This window comes from Eupeodes corollae, chromosome 3 (genome assembly GCF_945859685.1).
Source record: "Eupeodes corollae chromosome 3, idEupCoro1.1, whole genome shotgun sequence".
NCBI classification, from domain to species: Eukaryota; Metazoa; Arthropoda; class Insecta; order Diptera; family Syrphidae; genus Eupeodes; species Eupeodes corollae.
Genome location: NC_079149.1, coordinates 7,594,800 through 7,618,265, shown reverse-complemented (window position 1 = coordinate 7,618,265; position 23,466 = coordinate 7,594,800). Strand labels below are relative to the sequence as shown.

The window sequence follows — 23,466 nt, the reverse complement described above, 5'->3', positions numbered from 1 at the left end:
TATATCCCCTTTAAAAGGATAACGATAGCTAGATGTATACAATCGTCAGACGGTGAATGAGGGGGGGAGCAGGGGCTTGGAGGAAGGTTAGGCAAGCTCTATCTAAAATCGATTCGACCAAGAGACCATTTGCCACATCGTTATGTTTTGTTTATGTCGAAGCTCTATGGTACATTGGATCATTGACGCAACCCCTTTAAAACACTGAAAAAATTATTCAGAACTTTTTTAAAGAAAAGACCGAAAATCGATAATGTTGAAGCCGTTTCAAAAAGTTGGGCTTTTCTTATATCTTGTATCGTATAAAATATTACACAAAGCATCTGTGCTTTGAACAATTTTGAAAGACATTTTGTATAAAAGTAATGAGACTTGTCAGCAGTGACAGTGACATATTTGACAGTTGAAAATCAATGAATTGAAATGTTAATGTTAAAGAAAGTTGACATTACAAGTTCTAGAAGCTATTTAATCTGTAAGTGAATTCATTGCCCCTGACAAAAGTACTGCACTAGTTATTTGTTGTTAAGTCTTCGGCATGTTTGCTAATTCTTAGCTGTCAACTGTCTAACTATTTAATGTTTTTAAGACTTCAAATATTTTGTAACGCTCATATGAATTAAACCATGTTCAATAGTTTTTTTCTTTATTCAATTGATGTGTTAAACACAAACTACAACTCCATTACATTTATGAACCTTAACCACACAAATTAAATTCGTCTAGTATATTCAAACACTTTTTCTTTCAGTGTAACTGCAAGAAAATATGGCTATAGATAGTCTGGAAGCCGTAGTCACATTTCAGACTGACGTACAAAAAGAAAATAAATATATATTTTTTGTTCAAATTTAGCTGAAGCATCCTTTTATATTTTTGTTTGGGGTCTGCGTTTGCCACACCAGAGTGTCATTCAGGTAACAAACGGATGGTTTTTAAAGGACGAAGATTTTCCTGTGTCATTCAGTGGTGGGTGGTCAGTTTATATGTCTGCTTCGAGATATCCTGTGTGGCATAAATTATATCGAAAGTGATTTCCATAAATAACAAAAACAACATTCAAAGGACACAATAACTTTGTTCCTTCTTTTTTTGTATGTTTTCTTCAAAAAAACACTTTAAAGTGCATTTTGGAAGCAAGGAGCAAACAACCCCTAGACGAATCATTTTTCATCACTCTTATACCAAATGGGACAAGGCGGATTGGGAGGGAGGGTTGGAAAATATGGCAGGTATTCTTTTATTGATTATAATATCCTGAAGTTTGCCATCTTTTCGCCATCGTGTCCTCGGTAGGTCGTTGCTCGGAGTCGAGGAAACTATTTTGGACGTCATCTCCTTTTTTTTGTTTTTCCTGTTTTGCCTTCATTTTCGTCCATCCTCCAGATGCGGCTTTATGATAAATTGATTGCCCTGTTTTCGATGTATATATAAATGTGCCTGTTGTATAGAGTTCTCGATAATATTTGAAAATTGAAATTTTCAATCTATTTACGAAGATAGGAACTGAGTGGAGATGTATCTACGAGCTCACAGGTACCACGGTTGAAAATAGTTAACTTTATGCCGACATCTGCTCTAAAATAAATATTGAAACTGGGAAAAAAAGCTGAGTTCGTTTTTTTCGAAACCATTGATGCATCCAAATGGACAACAACAACCGTTTCATATTTTTAAATGGAAACTTGCCTTGAGAGTTGATACCTACCTATAGAATATACTTTGGCAGAAAAACCATTGATTAAAAAAAAATATATAGGCACAAACCTTACTTAAATATGGCTCCAGTTATTAATCAAATATATGTAAAATGGTATATTGTTCCAATATTTGAATATTTCATATCCTGCAACTAAATGCACTTATAAAATGAGAAAAATCAGTTAAAATGGTGAATATCTGTCAATAATGAAAAAAACTAAAAAAAAATCACTAACCAAATCAAAATGCATCTGGAATTGAAAAACCTACCCTATAATAAAAATGAGTAATTAAAAATAATGGATTGTTTTCTTAAAATTGAAAAAAAGAAAATCAAACAAAAATAATATTTTTTTAGCTGAAAAGATAAACTTCTATTAATTGAGGTAACATTATTTGAAGAATAATAAAATATAAAAAGTGAGTATTCGACCTGGTGTACCATAATTACTTCCTGTTGATTTAAAAACCAAAATTATAACGACTCTATGAATATCCTATTATTGTTACAACTTGTTTTGCTATTACTTTACGATGCTTAAATTGCAAAGGACTTTTAAAACACTGCTCTGAACAATGTGGTGGTGACATCTCTAATTTACTTTGTAATTATTTATAAAATAATTATTTAAATTTGATATATTGGTTGATGTACAATTTTGTAAATTACCAATTCATAAATATTATATTTCGATTTCACTTAATTATCATCATTTCATGTATTACATCAAATTGCAATGAATTTTAACAAAATTTTAATCAACTCTAATTATTATTACCCCATGTGTCAAAGGCAATTTATTCTAAATCTAATTAAAGCTTATCCATAAATTCCTATCTGCCTTCTGGTCAAATAAAATCCCTGCAGCTTCATAAATGCGTGTGCAGTCTTCTACTCATCCTCATCCTTCCTCGACATATCCACGCCTGTATATTGATATTCACTTCGAGTTGTTTACACAAAACCACAAATTAAACTAAACGACATTGGACAACCATTTCATACTATAAGGACTGCTTGTTTAACTTCCCCTAATGCGCGTAATTCAAATATAAACAAGTAGTGGCGTTCGTCCTTTAAAAGGTAAGGTCTATTCTTATGCCAGCTATATAAATAAACAACAACAACAGCAGCGGTACCACCGCATATGAAGCAGCAATGAGTAAACACACCTTGAAAAAACAATTACATTCTCCTTACAAATAGATACAATACGACTATGATACGTTTGCCAGCCAACGCATCAAAGTTTCATTTCTTTTTCAATGTAAACCATGTAATTCATGCGAGTTGGTATACCATCAAAAACACCCTCTCATCTACTTAATGACATTGACCTGAGCTTCTAAAATCTAAACAGTTCAACTTTATACAACTGCAACAATATCAACATCAATACACTGTATGAGTTCTGTTAGGGAAATGTTCTTAAAAGACTTTTACAAGAATAAGAGTTGCCGTAGCAACTTAATTCAGCTGAGTACTAGCTTAAGAAAATTTTATTTAAAAATTGATCTGAACTTACTTTTCAGATAACTAGAAAAATATTTCCTAAAGTTTGGAAAACGTATGCATTCGGAAGAATTCCTGAGGTTTCTTTACAACACAAGACAAAAAATGCAAGCAGCCAACATTCCTATTTAATAATTTAGCAATAAAGACAATTTTACTTTACTACTATGGTGACTGCTACCACGAAAACCAACAGCGCTTATTTGGATGCGGCTTCGTCATTGGAGCCAGACTTAGGCAAGAAGTCTTGAGCTATAGGTTCATCAATGAGCACTTCATGACGATACGCATCAAGGCTAAATTCAGCAACATTAGCCTGATATGGGCGAACGCCCCCACAGAAGAGAAAGACGACAACACCAATGATATGTTTTTCGAGCTCCAAGACAAAACATATGAGCAATGTCCTAGCTACAATATTAAAATAGTCCTGGGCGATTTTAATGCCAAGCTAGGAAAGGAAGACATCTTTGGTGGAATAATCGGGAAGAACAGCCTGCACGACAACACTTCCGACAATGGATTCAGGCTCATTGATTTTGCTGCGGGGCGAAACGTCATGGTAGCCAGTACGCGTTTTTCACACCTCAACATCCACAAAGGAATTTGGAATTCTCCAAATCAATCTACCGTCAACCAGATTGACCATCTTGCGATCGACGCCAAACACGCTTCCAGCATTATGGGTGTATGAACTTTCCGCGGAGCTAACATCGACTCGGACCACTACCTCGTTGTTGCCAAGGTAGCACTTCGGGTTTCCAGACCCAAGGCAAAACAGGGAGGTGCTGGGAGAAGGTACAACGTCAAACAGCTACAATCGTCAGAGATCGACAAATCTTTTTCCGACCGAGTTACAAGTATCCTCTCTCGAAGTTCTCTGCCGCCAACACAATGTATCGAAAACCAGTGGCAACATTGCAAGATGCAATCAGTGAAGCCGCCTCTGATGTGCTGGGTTTCAAACAGCCACCAACAAGGAACCAATGGTTTGATGAGGAATGTCGGCAGGCAAATGCAGCCAAACAACAGGCACGCAAAGCGGCGCTGCATAATAGGACGAGAGCTGCTCGTGAGCTCTATGAGCAGAAGAGGCGAGAGCAACTCCGAATTTTCAGAAGGAAAAAGAGAGGGCATGAGAAGCGTGCGATCGAAGATGTTGAGAGGTATAAAAGCAGGAATGAGGTTCGAAAGTTTTACGAACAGGTGAAACGAAATTCACAGGTACATTAACCTAGAACCGAAGGCTGCAAAGACGAAAGTGGAAATATCATAGTGGAACCGCAGTCAATGCTGAGGAAATGGAAGGTCTACTTCTACGGCGACGACAACTAAATTCCGCTGTCAGGCAGGATGATCCATTTAACATAGACGACGAAAGCCAACAATCCCGTCCTCCCGACTTAGACGAAGTAAAGATTGCCATATCTAAGCTGAAGTCTAATAAAGCCGCTGGAGCGGCTGGCTTGAATACCAAGCTCTTTAAAGCAGCTGGAGATAAGTTGGTTAGGAGCATGCACCAACTTATCTCTAAGATATGGTCAGAGGAATCAGTCTACTTAACATCTTCTATAAAATCTTCTTTGCCGTAATATGAGAACTTCTAAAGTCCATCGTCAACAACCTGATAGGTCCTTTTCAGTGTGGTTTTTTGGACCAGGAAAGTCCACAGTTGATCAAATATTCACATCACGGCAGATCCTGGAAAAAACCCAAGAACACCAAATCGACACCCACCATCTTTTTATCGATATCAAGGCTGCATATGACAGCATATTGGGTCTAATTGAGAGAATTGTTGCAGTCGTTATTTTCAGCTAAAATCAAATTATTTTTGGTTTATTCGTGCGGAATATTTGTTCAAAGAGAACTATGGAAATTTTAAAATTAGAAAATTTAGCCAAAAAAAGTTACTTTTTTTCAAAATTATTTGTTGATAAAAAAGTGTAGTAAAATCGGAATTTTTTAAAATCTGTAACTCATTGAGAGTAGTATTTCGTACTGAGTAAAAACAACTTTGGTTTAAAAAAATAGGTTATAAACTTTTTTAGTTATCCTTCACACATAGTGCAAGAACACTGTTAGCTCTAGAAATTGAAATATTACTGCTCTTCAAAAACATAAACACTCTGAAACATGACCCAACATATGCCTTTTGATTGGTTTTTAAAACAAACAAATACCGGTTTTAAAAGGCAAACATTTTTAAAAAACTAGTGTTGTGATAAGTCGTATCTTGTGTGACCGTTTTTCCCAAAATACTTCGAATTTTGAGCCAAGACCTTAGAAATATAATGTTAAATAGTTGCCTGATCGATTAAGCAAAAAAGGGGCTGGGATGCGACCCACACTGATAACTTCCCATCCTGTCTGTCGATTTGTCTTGCTTAAAAGTTTGTCTATATGTATTTTTACCAAATTTGCGCTCTATTTTTTGTAGATTTTATTTTTTATGAAAAAAACGGACTGTTGGATTTTTATATAAAAATTACTGAATATTGAAAACAATATTTTTTGTGAAATAAGATAAGTTTAATGCAAATATATTTAATTTTTGAAAAGCTATTTGAGCCGAAAGTAAATTTTTACCAAGTTTTAGTAGGTATTGCTTTTTTTAGAGTTTTATTTTTTGTAAAAAAAACTGTCAATTAGAATTTTTTTAAAATTTTACCAAATGTTAAAAACAATATTTCTTATAAGAAAAAATTAGTTTGAAGCCAATATTTAAAATTTTTGAAGAGATATTTGAGTCGAAAATCAATGTTTACCAACTTTCATACATTTTTTTCAGGTTTTTATTTTTTGTAAAAAAACTGTCAATTCGATTTTTCTCAAAATTTGTCCTAATGTTGAAACCAATATTTCTTATAAGAAAAAATTAGTAAGAATCTATTATCTCAAAGTTTTTAAAAGATATTTGAGTCGAAAATCATTTTTTACGAACTTTTGTTAATTTTTTTTTCGGTTTTTAATTTTTTGTACAAAAACTGTCCAATCGATTTTTTTCAAACTTTAACTGAATGTTGACAACAAGATGTTTTGAAATATAAAAGTAAATTAAAGCTTATATCTTAAAGTTTTGAAAAGATATTTGAGTCGAAAATCAATTTTTACCAACTTTTAAACATTTTTTTTAGGTTTTTATTTTTTGTAATAAAAACTGTCAATTCAAAATTTTATCAGATGTCAAAAACATTATTCTTCGTTGCACAAAATTGTTTTAGAGATGAAATCATATTTCAGTCGTAAAATTTTGGAGGTGACAAATTTTTTTTTTTCAGTTTTATTGATTTATAAAAAAACCGTTATATTGATTTTTTTTCAAAAAATATATCTGTTTGGTATCACGTAACAATATATTTTATAAAAATTAATTCAAGTCTCTAGCTATTTTGGTTCGTAAGATATTTAGGGTTAACCAAAATGTTCACCTTTTTTTCAACCTGTTATAGTGAAAAAACCACAAACGCAATTTTCTTGAGAGCCCTTTCTGCATCTTTCTGCCTTTTTATCTGTATAACAAAATTTATTTGAAGTTGATATCTCTTCTGGTTCTTGAGCTATGGACGACGAAAAAAAACGTCGCGAACGTACGGACGTAAGGACGTGCGGACGTACGTACACACGCACGCACAGACATCTTTCTAAAAATCTTTTATTTCGACTCCAGGGACCTTGAAACGTCGAGAAATGTCAAAATTTTCAATTTGACAAATCGGACCCATTACAATAACTTCTTATGGGAAGTTAACAAAAGTGTACAATTTTTCAGACTTTTTTAAAGAGATGAAAAAAAAACACAAGAAGGCATTTAAAAATTAAAAATAACTCAGTTCGTCATTAAAAAAATTAATTTTTAATGTAAAAATGGAATTATTAAAATGCTTGTCTTGATTTTCGGACTTTTTTCCTGGGACTTGCTTGTTAAAGACTGAAAGCCTTATCTAAAATTTTTTTGACATTTGTTGGTGATACTATCCCTTTAAGTTTTTTCTATTAACTATTTTACTGAAGAAAGAGCTTTTCCATAACTTATGAAATCAAGAGAAATGGTTGAGTTAAGACAGTTTGCACCGATTTATTAATAAGAGTTAAATGTCTCCTTTTTTTTTAAATAAAGTATAACCGGGATAAGTGAATCTCGCTCTAGTACCTAACCGCAACAGGTATGTTACTTTGATTTTCGAAAACCAAAACGCAAAATATTTTTTAATGCCCTTGCCCGCTTAAATGCATCTTAATTTGTATAATTTTAGTGAATTTTACTTCGACAAAATTACACATGAAAATAAGATGAACAAAACTTGCTCTTTTTTAAAGCTTTATTGTGTTTCACATGTCTTATTGTACAACTTTTTATACTTCGGCGAAATAATTTTAAATGCGTTTTTGAGTTAAGATAAACTGTCTGAGTTTTAGTCCTAACTTTTTTAAAAAGTCAACTGAGTCAACCGAGTTAAACATATTGAAAATTTATCTTCGGTTATAGCTAAAAATATTTAATTCCATGCCTTGAAGAAACAATTTAAACCTGGAAGGTTTGTTTGAATTATAAAGTTCAGAAGCGGCGTAACCAAAATGCATACTAAATAAAAAAATTACGTCTTAAAAATTTATCGAAAAAGAAATGCTTGTTATTTTGGTCTGAGAAAGATTGTATGCACAAACTATGTGTCAGGATTTTTGCATTCAATTATAAGCAAATTTAAGTAACAATATTTCTGCGTTGGAGCGACATTTGGTTTTAACCATTTCAAAGTAAAATAGAAGATTTTATTTATTATACATATTATTATTTACATACACGTATAGCTTTTAAACTTACCAACAAATCTAAATATTTCTATAAATGTTACAAATCCTCTTTCGAAATTTGTTCACCAGTTTCTTTAAAAAGTCGTTTTATATGAGTTTCTTTATTAGATGTTTAACCCTTAACATTGATGTTAAAAAATTTATTAGGTTTGGGTATAATATTTTTTTAAATCAACACAAAAAATAACTTGAAACGGCAACACTCGCTCACTCAATAAACTGCTAATCAACAACATGGTGAAGCTTTTCACCTCACTATAAACAACACTTATGGTGATATGGGGGAGACTTCCCCAACGAACGTAAAGCTCTCTTTGCCTACCTTATCAATTCACCATATTCGAGTCAACGCTTATGCGCACTATTTTCTGCAACCATTTCTCCGTTATACTTCTCTACACAACTTAACAGTCTACAGTAGAAACTACAAATTCAAACAGATACCGTTCCGGAATAAGCAAAATATAGAAATTCAATTGGCGTCAAGCTTCATTGAGACTTTGTGGGGAATTCAGTCTGTTTTGGACGGTCGACTGGATTTTCATATCCGCGGACGGAAAAACTTCAAAATCTTTGAACATAGAAATAAAATTGGTGTGGTAGAAATAAGTGAAGTAAAAGAATCAATTTAATTGCATTGCGTTGCATCTTGCATTATTTGAAATATTGTGAATCTGTTAGGTTTTATGTTGAAGAGAGTCTCTGTGGACTTGGAAGACCGAGGACGTCTTCTTGCTCCATCATCCAACATTAATACTTCTTATAACTACTTTGTTGGTGCGGTGTTTGTCGTTGTAGTCGTCGTCGTTTTGCCAATTCAATTTGCGGGCGAAATGGTAATTTCCCATCGGGGTTTTCCTTTTTGGCCAGAAGCACTCAGACAAGTTGTATAGTCGCAGTCGTACAGTGGAGGAAGTGCAGTCACCGCGACGCGTTTTGAGTAATCAATCAACTGTCGCGCGGTCTTGAGCTTCATCGTTGTCGTCGTCGTATGGTCTTCATCATCATCATCAGTAGAAGCAGCATTAGTATAGGGCGCTTCTGGGATGGAATGAAAATAAGAAACCGTTATTATAGGGTTTGTCGTTCGTTATAGTGGGTGTGCAGTGCGTCGTGTAATGTTTTGTGTAGTGCATCAATGAAGTGATTGTAATCGAAAAGAAGCACACAAAAAAAATCAAATAAATTGGAATTTAAGTCTTGAAACGAGCGCGCATCAAGGCTGACAGGGGGGTTTGAGTTGGGTTTGGAAAGTAATTTTCTCGTAAAATAGTTGTCGTTCTGGGAGGATAAATACCCTACATAAATGCAAATGCAGTTCTTTCCGCCCCATCGCGGGGATTGTTACATCCCAAGTGGTGGTGCAACCCATTAAAATGGGCCAAGGGATTTACAATCATGGAGTGTCACGAAAAAGAGTGTAATAGCCTGGTTCCCCATTAAGGGGCAGCGCGTGATTTAAATCGATTCTATACGCGTTCCGCATTCAGGACATGGATAGGCATAGGGATACGAAAACTCTTCATGGATTCTGCATACCTATGTGCTTGTTGTGCACTCACCGGAGCAAAGAAAAAAGAGGTGAATTGCAATTTATTTTAATGTCATGATATATTTTTAGATTTAACAGTAAGTCTGATACAATATTATTCCACCATCCGGTCCAGCTACTCCTCCGGCTCGGGTACGATGGACTAAATTCGTAACCGAGAGCGGAGGAAGTGTAGACATTTTTTTAAATTGTTGTCGACACCGACACGCACTGGTAACGTCACGTCACGTCACCAATGAGGTGTGAACTTTTCGTCCCTGACATCTACTCCTGTTCCCGTTGATGTTGATGATGATGCTTCTCATGATGATGATTATGGTGATGCGAAGTGCATTTAACTTTGGATTTGTTTGAGATGAGATAAGGTTCTATATGAGATGAGATACAATATCTATACCTATGCCTTCATCATCTGCATTTGGATGGAACTATATGAGGATGTGGGTTCTATTATGAAATTATAGAGCATAATTTGTGTGTTTGGTTGATGCAGTCATTAGGGACAATGATGATCTGATCAAATTGTACGAACGATAAAACTCAAATGGGGTGGAGGGAGTGCAGTTTTTATATGCGTGCATTTGCTTTTTTTGATGATTACACAATGGAAAAATGGGAGTTTGATTATGTTTGGGGATTTTATGTTATGGTTCATCAAATTGTGATGTTGTGAACTACTTTCGTATGTAAATTCATCGCTACCGTGCATACCTAGAACCTACCTACTGAATTATTCAAAACGAATTCCACACAAATGAAAAAACCTCGATTTGAATAGAATTTAATTTAGGTTCGAGTACTTTGAGCACCATCAGAGTCAGAACCACTGATGTAATCAATTATAAAGAATTTAAGCAAAATATTTTCCATGTAGATAATAAACCATACCAATGATTCAAGTTGTTATTTTTTGAAAAGAATTTATTCGTGGATTAGATATTAATTAATAATAGCTTTTTGGCGAGAACAGAGAAATTGAAGATGAGTAACTTTTGAATTATTTTAATTCAAACAAGGCCGCAAACAATTAAGAATATTCAATAATTCAGTTTAAAATAACCTTCATAACACTCAGGAATAATTATTTCATAAAAACTTACGCTAATTTGATATCAAAAAATTCAAAATGAACTTCGGAATTCCACAAGGTAGTCATTTAGGACCCATTCTCTTTATTTTATTTTTAAACACTCTAAGTGCATCATTTATGCCAAACTAGTTAAATTTTCAAAATTGAAATGTTATATTAACTCGTTTTTTAAATTATGTGTTCGTTACTATCTTTTTCTTAACGTTGATAAAAATGTATAACTATGAGCTTTAAGAAAAAGATTTATGAACTTAAATTTAATTAAATTTAATATAGTATCATCGTCACGTTTAAATGAAATGTCTGTTCTTCGTGTTTTATTCGATGGTAAAGAACAAATCAACTCAATATTTTATGTGAGACACAAACATTTCAAGTCAATATCTTTCTTCATTTTTATTGTTTTTTTGGTGTTATTTAGGGTTTTCGTGTTTTATAAATAAATTTGTAAACTGAGATTTTCTTGAAAAATTAATAACTAAAAGTGGGAAAAATATTTAACATCCGATTTTTTTTTCGACATTTTTAGTGGAAAACAAATTCTCATCGATTTTAGCAGCATTTTTTGAAAGTTATTTATTTCTTTTAAGAAAATGCAGATTGGATTTTTCTAAAAATATTGTCTAAAGTTAATAACAAAATTTTAAAAATATTGAAATAATGTTAAAGTCGTGTTCATATTTACTAGAAATTTTGAAATCGAACATAAGTCTTAACCAAATATGCGTAGTAGCTTTTATAGATTACTATTTTTTATAGAAAAAAATAACTTTTGGATTTTACTTAAAATCTTACTAAGTGTTAAAAATAATATTTTGTTCCAGATAAAATAAGTTTGAAAGCAATCTCTTTTATTTTTGCTAAGGTATTCGAGTCGAAAATTTATTTTTACCAACTTTTAGTAATGTTTTTTTTTAAGTTTTTATTTTTGTAGAAAAAAGCGGTACTTCGATTTTTCTCCAAATTTTGCTGATGTCAAACTCGTATTATTTATTGAATAAATATATTCTGGAAGTAATATCATTTTTGTGCGTAAAATATTTGAATATAATATTTCAATATTTTTAATTTCGTCAGATTATTTATTTAAAATTTAATTGAAGTCGCTACTTATTTTGGATCGTTAGACCGAAATGTTTTCAAAGACTTTTCTGCTAGTATATTATGATATTATTATCTGTTAGACAACACTCAATTGGGCTTTTTAAGATATGACAAAAAAGAGTGACAGTGAATTCGTAGTCCTATAAAGGACCTTGAAACGAAACACTGTAAACATTTTCAATTTGACCAATCGGATATATTACCACTACTTTCAATGGGAAATAAGAAATTAAAATTTATTTTAAATTTTATTTGTAAAATTATAATATTTTTATAAATTAAAATTTTTCAAATATCAACATCCGAAATGTGAATTTTAGGAACAAGTTTTTTTTTTTAAATAAAGCTAAGATTTTTGAGGTCTACGAAATAATTTTTCAAGCAACATACAATTCTCTAAACAATTAATCGACAACCTCAAGTGAATTTTCATTTTAAATGTTTTCTACAACGGGGGAGGGTATTATTGACTTTTTGGAGGATACAGAATATTCATTATTCGGTTAGGTGAGAACCTTCAAAAGGTTTAAAAAAAAACTTTTACTTCATGCACGAAAAATAGGAGTATGCTATACCTTTCATTGCATGGACTTGCCAAATTGGATGCAACAATCGACTTACTAAACTACAATCTCTTTGACTTTTCAAAGTCTTGAAAGTTAGTTTTGAAAAAGAGTCTGTTTTTTTTAAAGTCATTTTATCATTTGAATCCTTTAAAGTAATAAATTCAATATTTGTGAAAATGTCTAAAAATATAAATACAATTTTTAGGCAAATATATTGAACCAAAGCTGATGACTGTTACTATACCATAATCGAACGTGTCATTAAACATTATGACCGAAACGTGACACCTGATTGTGTTTAAATTCAAAACCACGATTTTTCAAGATGTCTTAAATGGCTTCTGATTTATTAAAAAAAAATATCAAGTCTTTTCAAAGAATTTTAAATAGGATTTTCCACTAAAAGGTATAATTTTGAAAGAAACAACTATTTTCACAAGAGAAATGATGGAAGGTATTAACATTCAAAAACGATTGCTCGCATCTTTCTCAGGCTTACGATATTTTTCTGTAATTTTCAATAGTTATCTAAAATTAAGTTACTTTCCAGATTGATGAAAAACTGCCATGGTTATACCATCAGCAAAGCCTGGTAAAACAAAAGATGTTGCCAGCAGCTGTAGGCTATAGGCCTATAAGCTTACTGAGCTCTATAAATTATATAAGCTCTTGACAATCACATTAAGGAGAATCATATTTTGCCTAATTTTCAATTTGGATTCAGTCTATAACCAGATTCATTACACCAACAAATTCTTAGGATTAAAAACCATGTGAAAGATAAATTAAATTTCAAAGAGTCGGCATCGTTAGTACTTTTGGATGTTGAAATTAATTCACAAGATTGTTCAATTTAACTTTTCTATGGAAACAGTAAAAATTATTCAAAACTTTTTACGTTTGGGACCATTTTTAGTTAAAGTCCAAAGCGATACGTCTATGTCCATCATATTCCATATGGAACTCCTCAAGATACAGTACTTGGTCAAGCCCTTTTTAATATTTTTGTCTTCAATCTACCAAATCTTGGAAGCAATGAAGGTTATTTTTACATCCGGCACTTATTTTCTGGACGTCTATCATACATTGCAAATGAGACTCTCTTCAATAGAAAAATGTTTTTTAAATGGAAATAAGGCCTTTAAAACATAAGCTATGTGGTTTACGAGGCGTCGAAAATCTTGTTTTCTCTCAAACAATGTGTTACTTTAAATTGACTCAGTGAACATAGACTGGTCCGACCATTGGCGATGCCTTGGAGTTTTATAAGACAAACAATTTAATTTAAAAAACATATATGTACAGGGTCCGGCAAATAGATCTCCGATATTTTAAAAAGCAGAAACAAATAAATAAACAATTTAACAGAAATATTTTATTGAAATTTTACAAAATATAATAATTACTTACTTTTAAACATTACCATTTTATCTATAAATAGCTTTAAAAATAAACGTCTAAGAATACGGGAGTTTTTTTTTCTGGACCCTGTATATCTACAACTATAGAGATCAAAAATTAATCGAAAAGGATTCTTCATCCTTTTATGTGTAGAAATTATAAGCTAAGTACCTCAAGAAAAGAAAATCTTGTTGCTCCTTTTTCTAACGAATGTGCCAAAACTCATAAACTTAATCTACAAAAATAAAATGTCTAAAATGATGCTAGATTTGCCATGGTGCTATTCAACTAACTGGCTTGATGAACAAAGTAACGTCAATCATTTAAACTCTTTTCTTGTAAATTTAACTAAAAAAACTGTAAGTAAATTGTATCTTTCTTTGAAAATAATTAATCAATTAATAATAAATTACAGTATTCGAATTATATGATTTTTTTTAAAGCTGTAAATTTTTAATAAGAGCAATTTGTCAAGCGGATTTGTCCCTAATAAATCGTCTTAACAGTTTGTTTTACCAACACCACAACTCTAGTCATAAACTTAACGTGGGAGTTTTGCAATATTGGTTTTAAGAGTTCTATTGAAATAGCCAGTTGCATTCCTCCCTTGAACAATTTAATCGTAATACCTATACTGCTAGGAATGCCTGTCAGTTTACCCTTGAGCCAAATTTCGGACGTACTGTTAAGTACAGATATTTCTTTCTTTAGCCGCACTACACGAATGTGCAATGCTTTACCAGGCTCAATGTTTCCCATTCATTACAATGTGCAGACATTCAAAACCAATGTGCATCGGTTTCTCCTTTCTAATCATATGCTTTTATCCTAATTTCTCACACTGTGTTTAATCATTATAAGGGTATGCATAACCCCTTTAAAGCGCATACAATATAAAAAAAAAGATTTGAATAAGGGTTTTTAATTATTGTAGCTTTCCCTTGAATAATTAATATTAAAATTTATAATACAAATTTTTATTTTTGTATACTACTTATATTTATAGTTGCAAGGGAAATGTTTATCCTAAATCTCTAAAAATAGTAATCGTGCAAAGAAATAATGTATATCGCTACTTAAAAAATAAATGAATTGAAAAAGCCGATTACTGGTTCTTCATCGGGACGACCCATAAGTGTTTCGCCATTTTTGAACTTAATTTTAATTTATCGTTTACGTAAGTAATGAAGACATTTTAACTTTTCAAATTTTAAAAAAATATACTTGCAAAAGTAACAAGTGCCCAAATATCGGGATATTCAAAGTGTAGCCTCTTATCGGAAAACACAGTAGGCGAGTATTATATACTTTTTAAAGTAGAAATTCTACTGTAAAAACTTAAGAAAAATTGTGTTTATAAATATCAGATTCTCGTCATATTGCAACAATGTAAAAACTTAAGGAAATAAATGATTTCATACTTAAATACGATTTGCCATTCCGATAAATTTTCCTTACTTCAAATAAAGACTTAAAGACGCTCTTTGGTACCTACAAAATGTAACATTTTAATCAGTTTTAATCTTTTGGCTCTAAAACACACTCTAGGTCATAGCTTCTCTTATTTAAATGATTGTATACACAAAAACGCTTGAGTTATTAAGTGTGCCTTAAGCCGCAACATTGTATGTGACAAAATGAGTATTTTATCATAAGCAACGCATCTGTCTGCAATGAAACGTAAACATAAACAAATAATACTCAAGATTGTCGTGGAGCTCTTAAAGTATCTACCCCGCGGATGATTTATTATAATCAAAATTAAATTCGTTTTGTAGACTTTAAGTATATATATAAAGATAAATATATATGCAGAATTGTCGGTCTTGTAAATCGTTTAACTTTAGTCTTTCTAAAAAGAGAGTTTGAAATCTGAGATAAAATAAAACTCGAAATAAAAATAAATCTAAAATTAATCAAAACCATTGAAAGATGCAGGCAAGACAGTTGTTAGAGTTTTTAATTAAAAGGGGAACTGATTTAAATTGAAAAATGTGTGTTTTTTAATCAGGAAGTTCTGTCATGTAAGTTTCTCGTTTCAAGCACGATTAATTAAAGTTTCTGATGATGAATAACTGCATGCTTTTAATATAGGGTGTTTTTTTAAGAGCTTGAGAACTAAAAATACCAATAAAAGCCCGAAATATTGTTGAAATTAATTTGTATTATGCTGACTACAGCAGTCCATTTAAACATTACAATTTTTAAATACGTTTTCTTATGTAACAATATCTTAAAAGGTTCCCGTCAAGTGCACTAAACAATTAATTGGCAGCACTGCAAGTATTTTTTTTTGACATTGTCTTGGTCTAGCTTTAAGAACTAGCTGAACTTTTTTGAAACCTTGTATAGATAAAGTTAATTGAAAAAAAAGGGATGGGATGCGGCCCACACTGATAGATTTAACTTGCCTAAAAGGATTCAGTTGAATTATTCTAAGCAATTTTAAAATTACCAACAATATATTATGAATTAGTTTGATTTCAAAATCTATTTTTTTAACGAGATCTTTCGTCGAAAACCAATAATTACAACTTTAAGTATCATTTTCGTTCTTTAGATTTTAATTTTGTATGCAAAAAATGACTGTAAGGTTTTTATAAATAATTATAATAATAAATAAATAATAATAACTGATTGTCAAAAACAATATTTTCTGTGAGATAAAATTAGTTTGAAGCCAACATTTTTAATTTTTAAAAAGATTAGTAATTTTTTTAAGGTTTTTATTTTTTGCAAAAAAAAACTGTCAATTCGATTTTTATCAAAATTTTACTCTATTTTGGCAACAATATTTTCATGAAATAAAATTAATTTGAAGCCAATATCGCAAATGTTTGGAAGGATATTTGAGTTAAAAATAATTTTTTACCAATTTTTGATGTTAAAAACGTTATTCTTCGTTGCACAAAATTATTTTGGAGATAAAATTCGTGAAATTTTCGAGGTGAAAAATATTTTTGTTCACTTTTTTTATTTATAAAAAAACGTTAATTGGATTTTTTTCCAAAAATATATTTGCATGGTATCACCTTAGAATAAAGATTAGATTAGATTTTGATTTTATTTAAACATACATTTTTAACAATAATTTGATTAATACAATTAATATGCTGCATGTGCAGATTAAAACGCTTCATTTAAAATTTATTTAAGTGCTGTTTGGAATATGCTAATAACTTTGTGACACGCATTTCCTGTAGAAGGCTTGTGATACCAGTATTTGAATGAAAGTCGCTGCCTAGGATAAGGCTTTTTTTTTTCTTAATATCGCACATCCTCTAACAAAACGAAAAACATCCTCGAGCTCCCTCAAGTTGCACAGGTTGCATAAAATCATTAAGTCCTCACTGTGAGGAATGTAGTTCAGATTAAGGAGTTCTCCTCTCAGCAGGAACATGCATGAAATTCGGTCGATGATATATTTGTCGTGGAAGTAGTTTCTTTCCCGGAGATCGTAGTCTAGTCTACTGTAAATCATGCGGCGCAGTGAGCTTGTGGCTTGCTCCGTGTATTGTGTTCTTGAGGCTATGAGGCGATATAAAGTTGGCTTCCAAGAGGCAAAATTACAATACTTCAGGTCAACATCCACTTGCTCGGCTAGTTCTATCCAGTCTTTAAACCATCCATTTCGGTATTGGATTGTTTGAAGAACTAATTTTTTTGGCAAACGATAACTTGGCATATCCAGAGGTTTGAGGATGTTATCGACCTTAAGAGTTTTTATAAATAAAGGCAATAATCCCGTTTCCACCATGATCATGAAGTTTGGGGTACTTGAATGAAGGTGGAAAATCCGTTTTATGTAAGCTTGCGCCACATAAAACATAACTGATTCCGATACAGCTTCAAAGACCTGAATTTACTGGAATGCGTAATTTTCTTATTATTAAAACATTGCTTCCATGCTACGTTTATAGCTGATTTTGCCTTAACAAGTTTGTCAGTGAGATGTGATGTGAGATGAGAATACAAATATCTTGAGCATTTAGCTCAAGATATTTGTATTCTTTCACAAACTCTACTCTTTCACCACTATAGTACCTTTGCTCACTTGCATCTGATCTTCCACCGCCATTCTTAAAAACCATTAATTTGGATTTATTTAAATTTACCACTAGATTCCACTTTTTAGAATATTCAGCAAGCTTACTTATCATTAGCTGAAGGGACTGCAGAGTATACGCGAGCAGAACAATGTCTTCAGCGAAAAGAAGAGCTTTAATGTTAACGCCTTCGTACTCGATTCCTGCTGGTAATGCTTCGACTATGTCATCTAACTCCTGATTTCGTTTGGAACCATTCTGATAAGCATTGGCCATTCCACACTGATGCTTTGGTAGTCTTGTATACATTTTGCAATACTGTACCGAACTTAAGCCTCATTCCTACCTGGAAAAGCTTTTAAAACAGGGCATTGCGATCCACGGTGTCGAAAGCAGCTTTGAAATAAACGAAATTTAAAAGTCTCTACCGTTATTGGTTCGTGATATATTTAGAGTTAACCACAAGATCACCTGTTTTTTAAATTGCTATGGTAAAAAAAATACCCACTCAATTTTTTTGAGAGTCCTTTCTGCATAATTATCTGTATAAAAAAATTTATTTGAAGTCAATATCTCTATTGCTTCTTGAGCTTTGGATGACGAACGTACGGACGTACGTAAAGACAACTCTATACAAATCTTTTATTTAGACTCTAAGGACCAGAAAATGGTCGAAAAATGTCAAATGTTCAATTCGACACATCGGATCTATTACAATAACTTCCTTCCTTGCATTTTGCAATAAACTTGACCTATTTTCAAAGTACATTTTTCACAATTTGCAAGCGTTGTTCTGGGGTCAAACGGTTCTTGACAATTCACCAAGCCGCCGCCGTACTGAACAGACATTTCAATATAGTTTCAGATCTTTAACTGTCAAACTGTAGACAACGACTTTCAGTTTTTCAAGAGGTACGATAAAAATTTAAAAGGTGTTTTATTTTAAAATGCCGCTAACGACAATATTGCTGCAAGGGGTTCAACAATGACAAAATGCAACTCAATCAACAAGAGCGTCTTCAGACCTTTAACCTACATCACCCTCACATAGACTACGTTTCTGAAATAAATACCACATTACAAACCCGCAATTGAAGAGAGTTTTATTTAAATAAGCGGCAAAGTTTTGTTTGGTGTTCCAATTCAATTATTATCCATTTAATTATGCAAATAGTCAATAAAATAATGACACGGTTTTTTATTTTATAGGATTTACCTTTACTATGATTTTATATTATTTTATATTTGTTTTGATTATCATAATAATTTTATTAAATTTTTGTTGTGACTTGATGTTGATGTGAGCTTTAGATTGTTAGGTGTAGTTGTTGATCTGTATGAGATAATAAATAAATAGTCAAATGGAACTTGCTGCATGATTGAATTTAGGTACCTTTGAAGTTTATCGAAAGGTGTTTTTATAGAGCTGATGCACAAGGTTTTGTTTGTTTGTTTATTTGTTTTTATAAGCTGTGGAGAAAATGCTTATGAACTTGTGTTACAACAAAAAGTCAATGTCTTATGTAAGTCTAGTCTTAAACCAATATTATTTTATACCTATAGAGTGAAGCCCTTCGAGTTTGGAATATTTTAGTCGTGGAATAATTTTGCTGTGATTTTAACCATTTAGTTTTGTTTATTTTGAAATGTTTTTCCCAAGAAGTTTGCTGAAGCTAAAATTTGATTTAAAAGTTAAGTAGAGGTTCATATTATATGCTGCTAGATCCATGGGAAAATTTTGAGGTATGAAAACTACCTGCCAACAAAATGATTCGTTTTAGTGGTTTTCAGTTTCATTACGCATTTTTAATGAATTATAAATTATGAAATATGAAATCAATTTATTTATTTATTTTCACTGTTAATATATTCATATCTGCCATATAAATTTATTACCAACGTTAAGTTATTTCGGATTGTGGTAATATTTGGGTTTTCTGGTAATTTTAAGTAGGAACTTTTGAACATTTTGAAATGCATGGTTTTTTCTTTTCCCATTTCGCTGATTAGGAAAATGGACAAAATTATCAGGTCAAAATTTGAGCACACGAATTTCGTGCTTTTAAGTAATTCAGAAGATTTATAAGTCTAAAGCCTTCTGTGACAGTGTTTCATGTGAAAAGAAAAGATTAATTTGAGTTGAATTGGAAAATGTTTAACTATTCATAGAGTAAGAACCCGTTTTTGAATTATTAATAAAAGCACCATCTTAGTTTATTTAAATACTTCCAAGACCAAGTTTTAGCCTTAAAATAGACTTTTTTTGGAGATCCAATACAGATATTCAAAGATCGTTTATGAAAAAACTGTGAGTTCATAGTTTTCATGCTTCCTTGAAGAAAATAACATACATAAGTGTATTTTATAATATGGTCTCTTTAGGGTATAAGCTTTGAATGGTTTGAAGATTCTTGATATACAATTCTTCTATGGTAAATGAAGAACCTATAAACGCGTACGATTCAGTCGTGCATTTCATACAAAAAAAAGCAATAGAATCATTAATATATTCAAATGTAATTTTATATTTTTATATGCATACAATTGTAAATGTAAACTGTACATATACTAGACATAACTTTTTATTTTTGGGTTGTGCCAAACGTGAGCTGAATATTCGAAGCTGTATGCGGATATTATAATTTATTACTTATTGTTTTGCTTTCTACTTCCATGAACTCATATAGAAATTTGTGTGCACTATTAAATGTCAATGGTCTCAATTACAATAAAATTTACATATATGTATATTATTGCATACTTTATAAAGAATAGAATACTTTCAAATCAAGGCTATATCAGATGACTGATGACTTTATTCCCTTTTTAAGAATTTATTTTATTAGTATATTGATTTTTAAGTTAGTATTAGAAGTTATTGTATTCAATTCGATTTGTTGAATTAAACATTTTGATATTTCTTAACGTTTCAAGGTCACTAAGGTGACAAGGTCTAAATTCATAGTTTTTAGACCTATAAAAATACAACACCAAACAATAATACTGACTTGGATAAAATTTAAGATATTATAGTGGCAAAACTGTTTACTTACTTTTATTTATTTTTGAAAATTAAACAAAAAGGACAAAAACTTATGCAAAAATCTTTGTTTAAGAAATCGAGAAAAAATCAATTTTTCAACCAACAGGTCTTAAGAAATTAAATTAATAATTTATAATAATATTGCGTAATCGTGCTCTTATACTTTGAATTGCATTAACAGAGCTATTCAATCATTAACATTTATTTAATAAATTATAGGCGCATTTCTAAACTTTGAATCATTCTTTTTGCCATTTCTATTAATGCGAAAAACGCTAAAAAAAATTCAAAAACCAATAAAATGAGAAAGAATTTAATATCAAGATTTCTGGTTATTTTTGACGTAGTTTTTTCGGACTTAATTTTCAGGGGCTATTATTATTATCGCTATCAGTCTGCTTACTCGTAGATTGTAGCTGATGCTCGCAAATATTTTTATCTTAAAGAAGTCAATAAAATTTAAAAATTGTAGAGAGAAAAATGTTTGGTTTTTGAATTTAAGGTGCATTTAGGTACATAATTTCACCAAAAATTAAATAAAAACAAATTAAGGGAAGCAAACAAGTTTGTGTGGCACTCACAAATTACACGTTTCAGAATCTCATTTCAGTTCAGTTCTTATTAGATTCAAAGCTTTTATATTAATAGATATGAAACATGAATTGTGTTTTTCAATTAACAATTAGTTTAACAAAACCGTCACTTTTGCTGTTTTTGGAACAATTATATTCTTGAAATGCCCAGTTCTAGGTCATCTAAAGTAAATCTATTTGAAAAAATAAATTTCTTTATTAACTTCCCATAGGAATTTATTAACTTACCATCGCAGTTTGAAAAAAAGGTGAAAATTTTGGTTAACCCTAAATATCTTACGAACCAAAAACGCTAAATTCAATATAATATATTGTAACGTGATATCACAGAAACATATTTTTTGACACCTCGAAAATTTTACGACTTAAATATGATTTCATCTCAAAAACAATTTTGTGCAACGAAGAACGATGTTTTTGACATCTGATAAAATTTTGAGAAAAATCGAATTGACAATTTTTGTACAAAAATTAAAACCTAAAAAAAAATTAACAACAATTTGTTAAAAATCGGTTTTCGACTCAAATATATGTGATTTTAAATATTGTCTTAAAACTAATTTTATCTTATATGAAATATTGTTTTTAACATTTGGTAAAATTTTAAAAAAATTCAAATTGACATTTTTTTTACAAAAAATAAAACTCTAAAAAAAGCAATACTAAAACTTGGTAAAAATTTACTTTGGACTCAAATAGCTTTTCAAAAATTAAAAATATTGGCTTCAAACTTATTTTATTTCACAGAAAATATTTTTTTCGATATTCAGTAATTTATATATAAAAATCCAACAGTCCGTTTTTCCATAAAAAATAAAATCTACAAAAAATAGTACGCAAATGTGGTAAAAATTGATACGAGTACATATAGACAAACTTTTAAGCAAGACAAATCGACAGACGGGATTTGAAGTTATCAGTGTGGGTCGCATCCCAGCCTCTTTTTTTTTTGAAAATCATTAGAGGTTTTTTAAAATTTGTATATTATATTTTTAAATTGTGTCTTCAAAATATTTTTGGTGTGGAGTTATTTAGTTCCTATAAATATTATATTTAACATTTGTTTGATTAAAAAATGTTCACCGCTTTCTGAGATATTAAGTTTTGTAAAAAAAATTATTATTTCTCTAAAAATCAAAACAAAACAAATAGTGACATTTTTGATTATCACAAATCATCATCAATTTGAAAATTTAATAGTCGACAAGAGCTTGCACTTAAAGAGAAGATTATTAATATCGGTCGATAGATCCTTTAGAAAACTTAACACTAAAAAGCGGTTTTATGAAGGGTTACCTGCTGGAGCAATATCAAAATATGTTTTTCATGTAGAAAGAAGACGGGTTAAAATCTATCGGTTCATTTTGGAAAAATTTCGAATTTTCGATTTGAAACCAGCATGGGAACTGCTGATATTTTTCATATTAAAAAAATGGAAAAAACGCCTTAAGCTGAAAACCTTAATTTCGATCACACAATGGTTTAGTTTAGGCTGTAGAAGCAAGGACAGACGGACGCAATCGGTTTTTTTACGAATGCAATGCTTGCATTTAGTTAAACAAAATCATCAACAAAATAAGATGGAATCGAAAGATAGTTTCAGGAATTTAAAGATACCTTAATATAAAATTGAAGATCTCTTATTCAAGGTTTCTTCTTAAAAACCTAGATATTTGCCCTTTTTCTTAAAAACAAATTTTATGAAATTAATTTAAGCATTACTTAAGTTACAAACATTTTAGTTGTTTTTGAGAGCAAACCACATTTTGGTGAATGACGTTAAATTTCGAACAAACCCTTAGATTAAATCTTTACTTATACAACTTAACTGTATAAGCTTAATGGTTCATATGACCCCGCGTGGTTCGTCCATTGGTCAGAATTTGAAGAATTTGTTCTAAGTCTTTTTTGGATAGAGCTGAACTTGCGATTCATATTATGTTTTTGTTTTCTCAGTTAAAAGTGGTATATTTTTGGCAACAAAATGTTAGGAAGTAAATTTATAAAAAATTAAAAATATAATGGGGGTCATATCTATTAAC

At 31.0% G+C, this 23,466-nt stretch overlaps 1 protein-coding gene across 3 annotated transcripts in view; it reads left to right on the top strand.

Moving 5' to 3' along the window:
* LOC129949266 (uncharacterized) overlaps positions 1–23,466 on the top strand; it is a 126,798-nt gene that overhangs the window by 19,467 nt on the left and 83,865 nt on the right. For 2 of the 3 annotated variants that reach the window (XM_056060618.1, XM_056060619.1), the window contains exon 1: positions 8,531–9,610. The exons of the other annotated variant lie outside the window; for it this stretch is intronic. The gene's annotated coding sequence lies outside the window, so the exon portion shown is untranslated. Of the gene's footprint in view, positions 1–8,530; positions 9,611–23,466 lie in introns of those variants that run through there. 3 annotated transcript variants of the gene reach the window in all.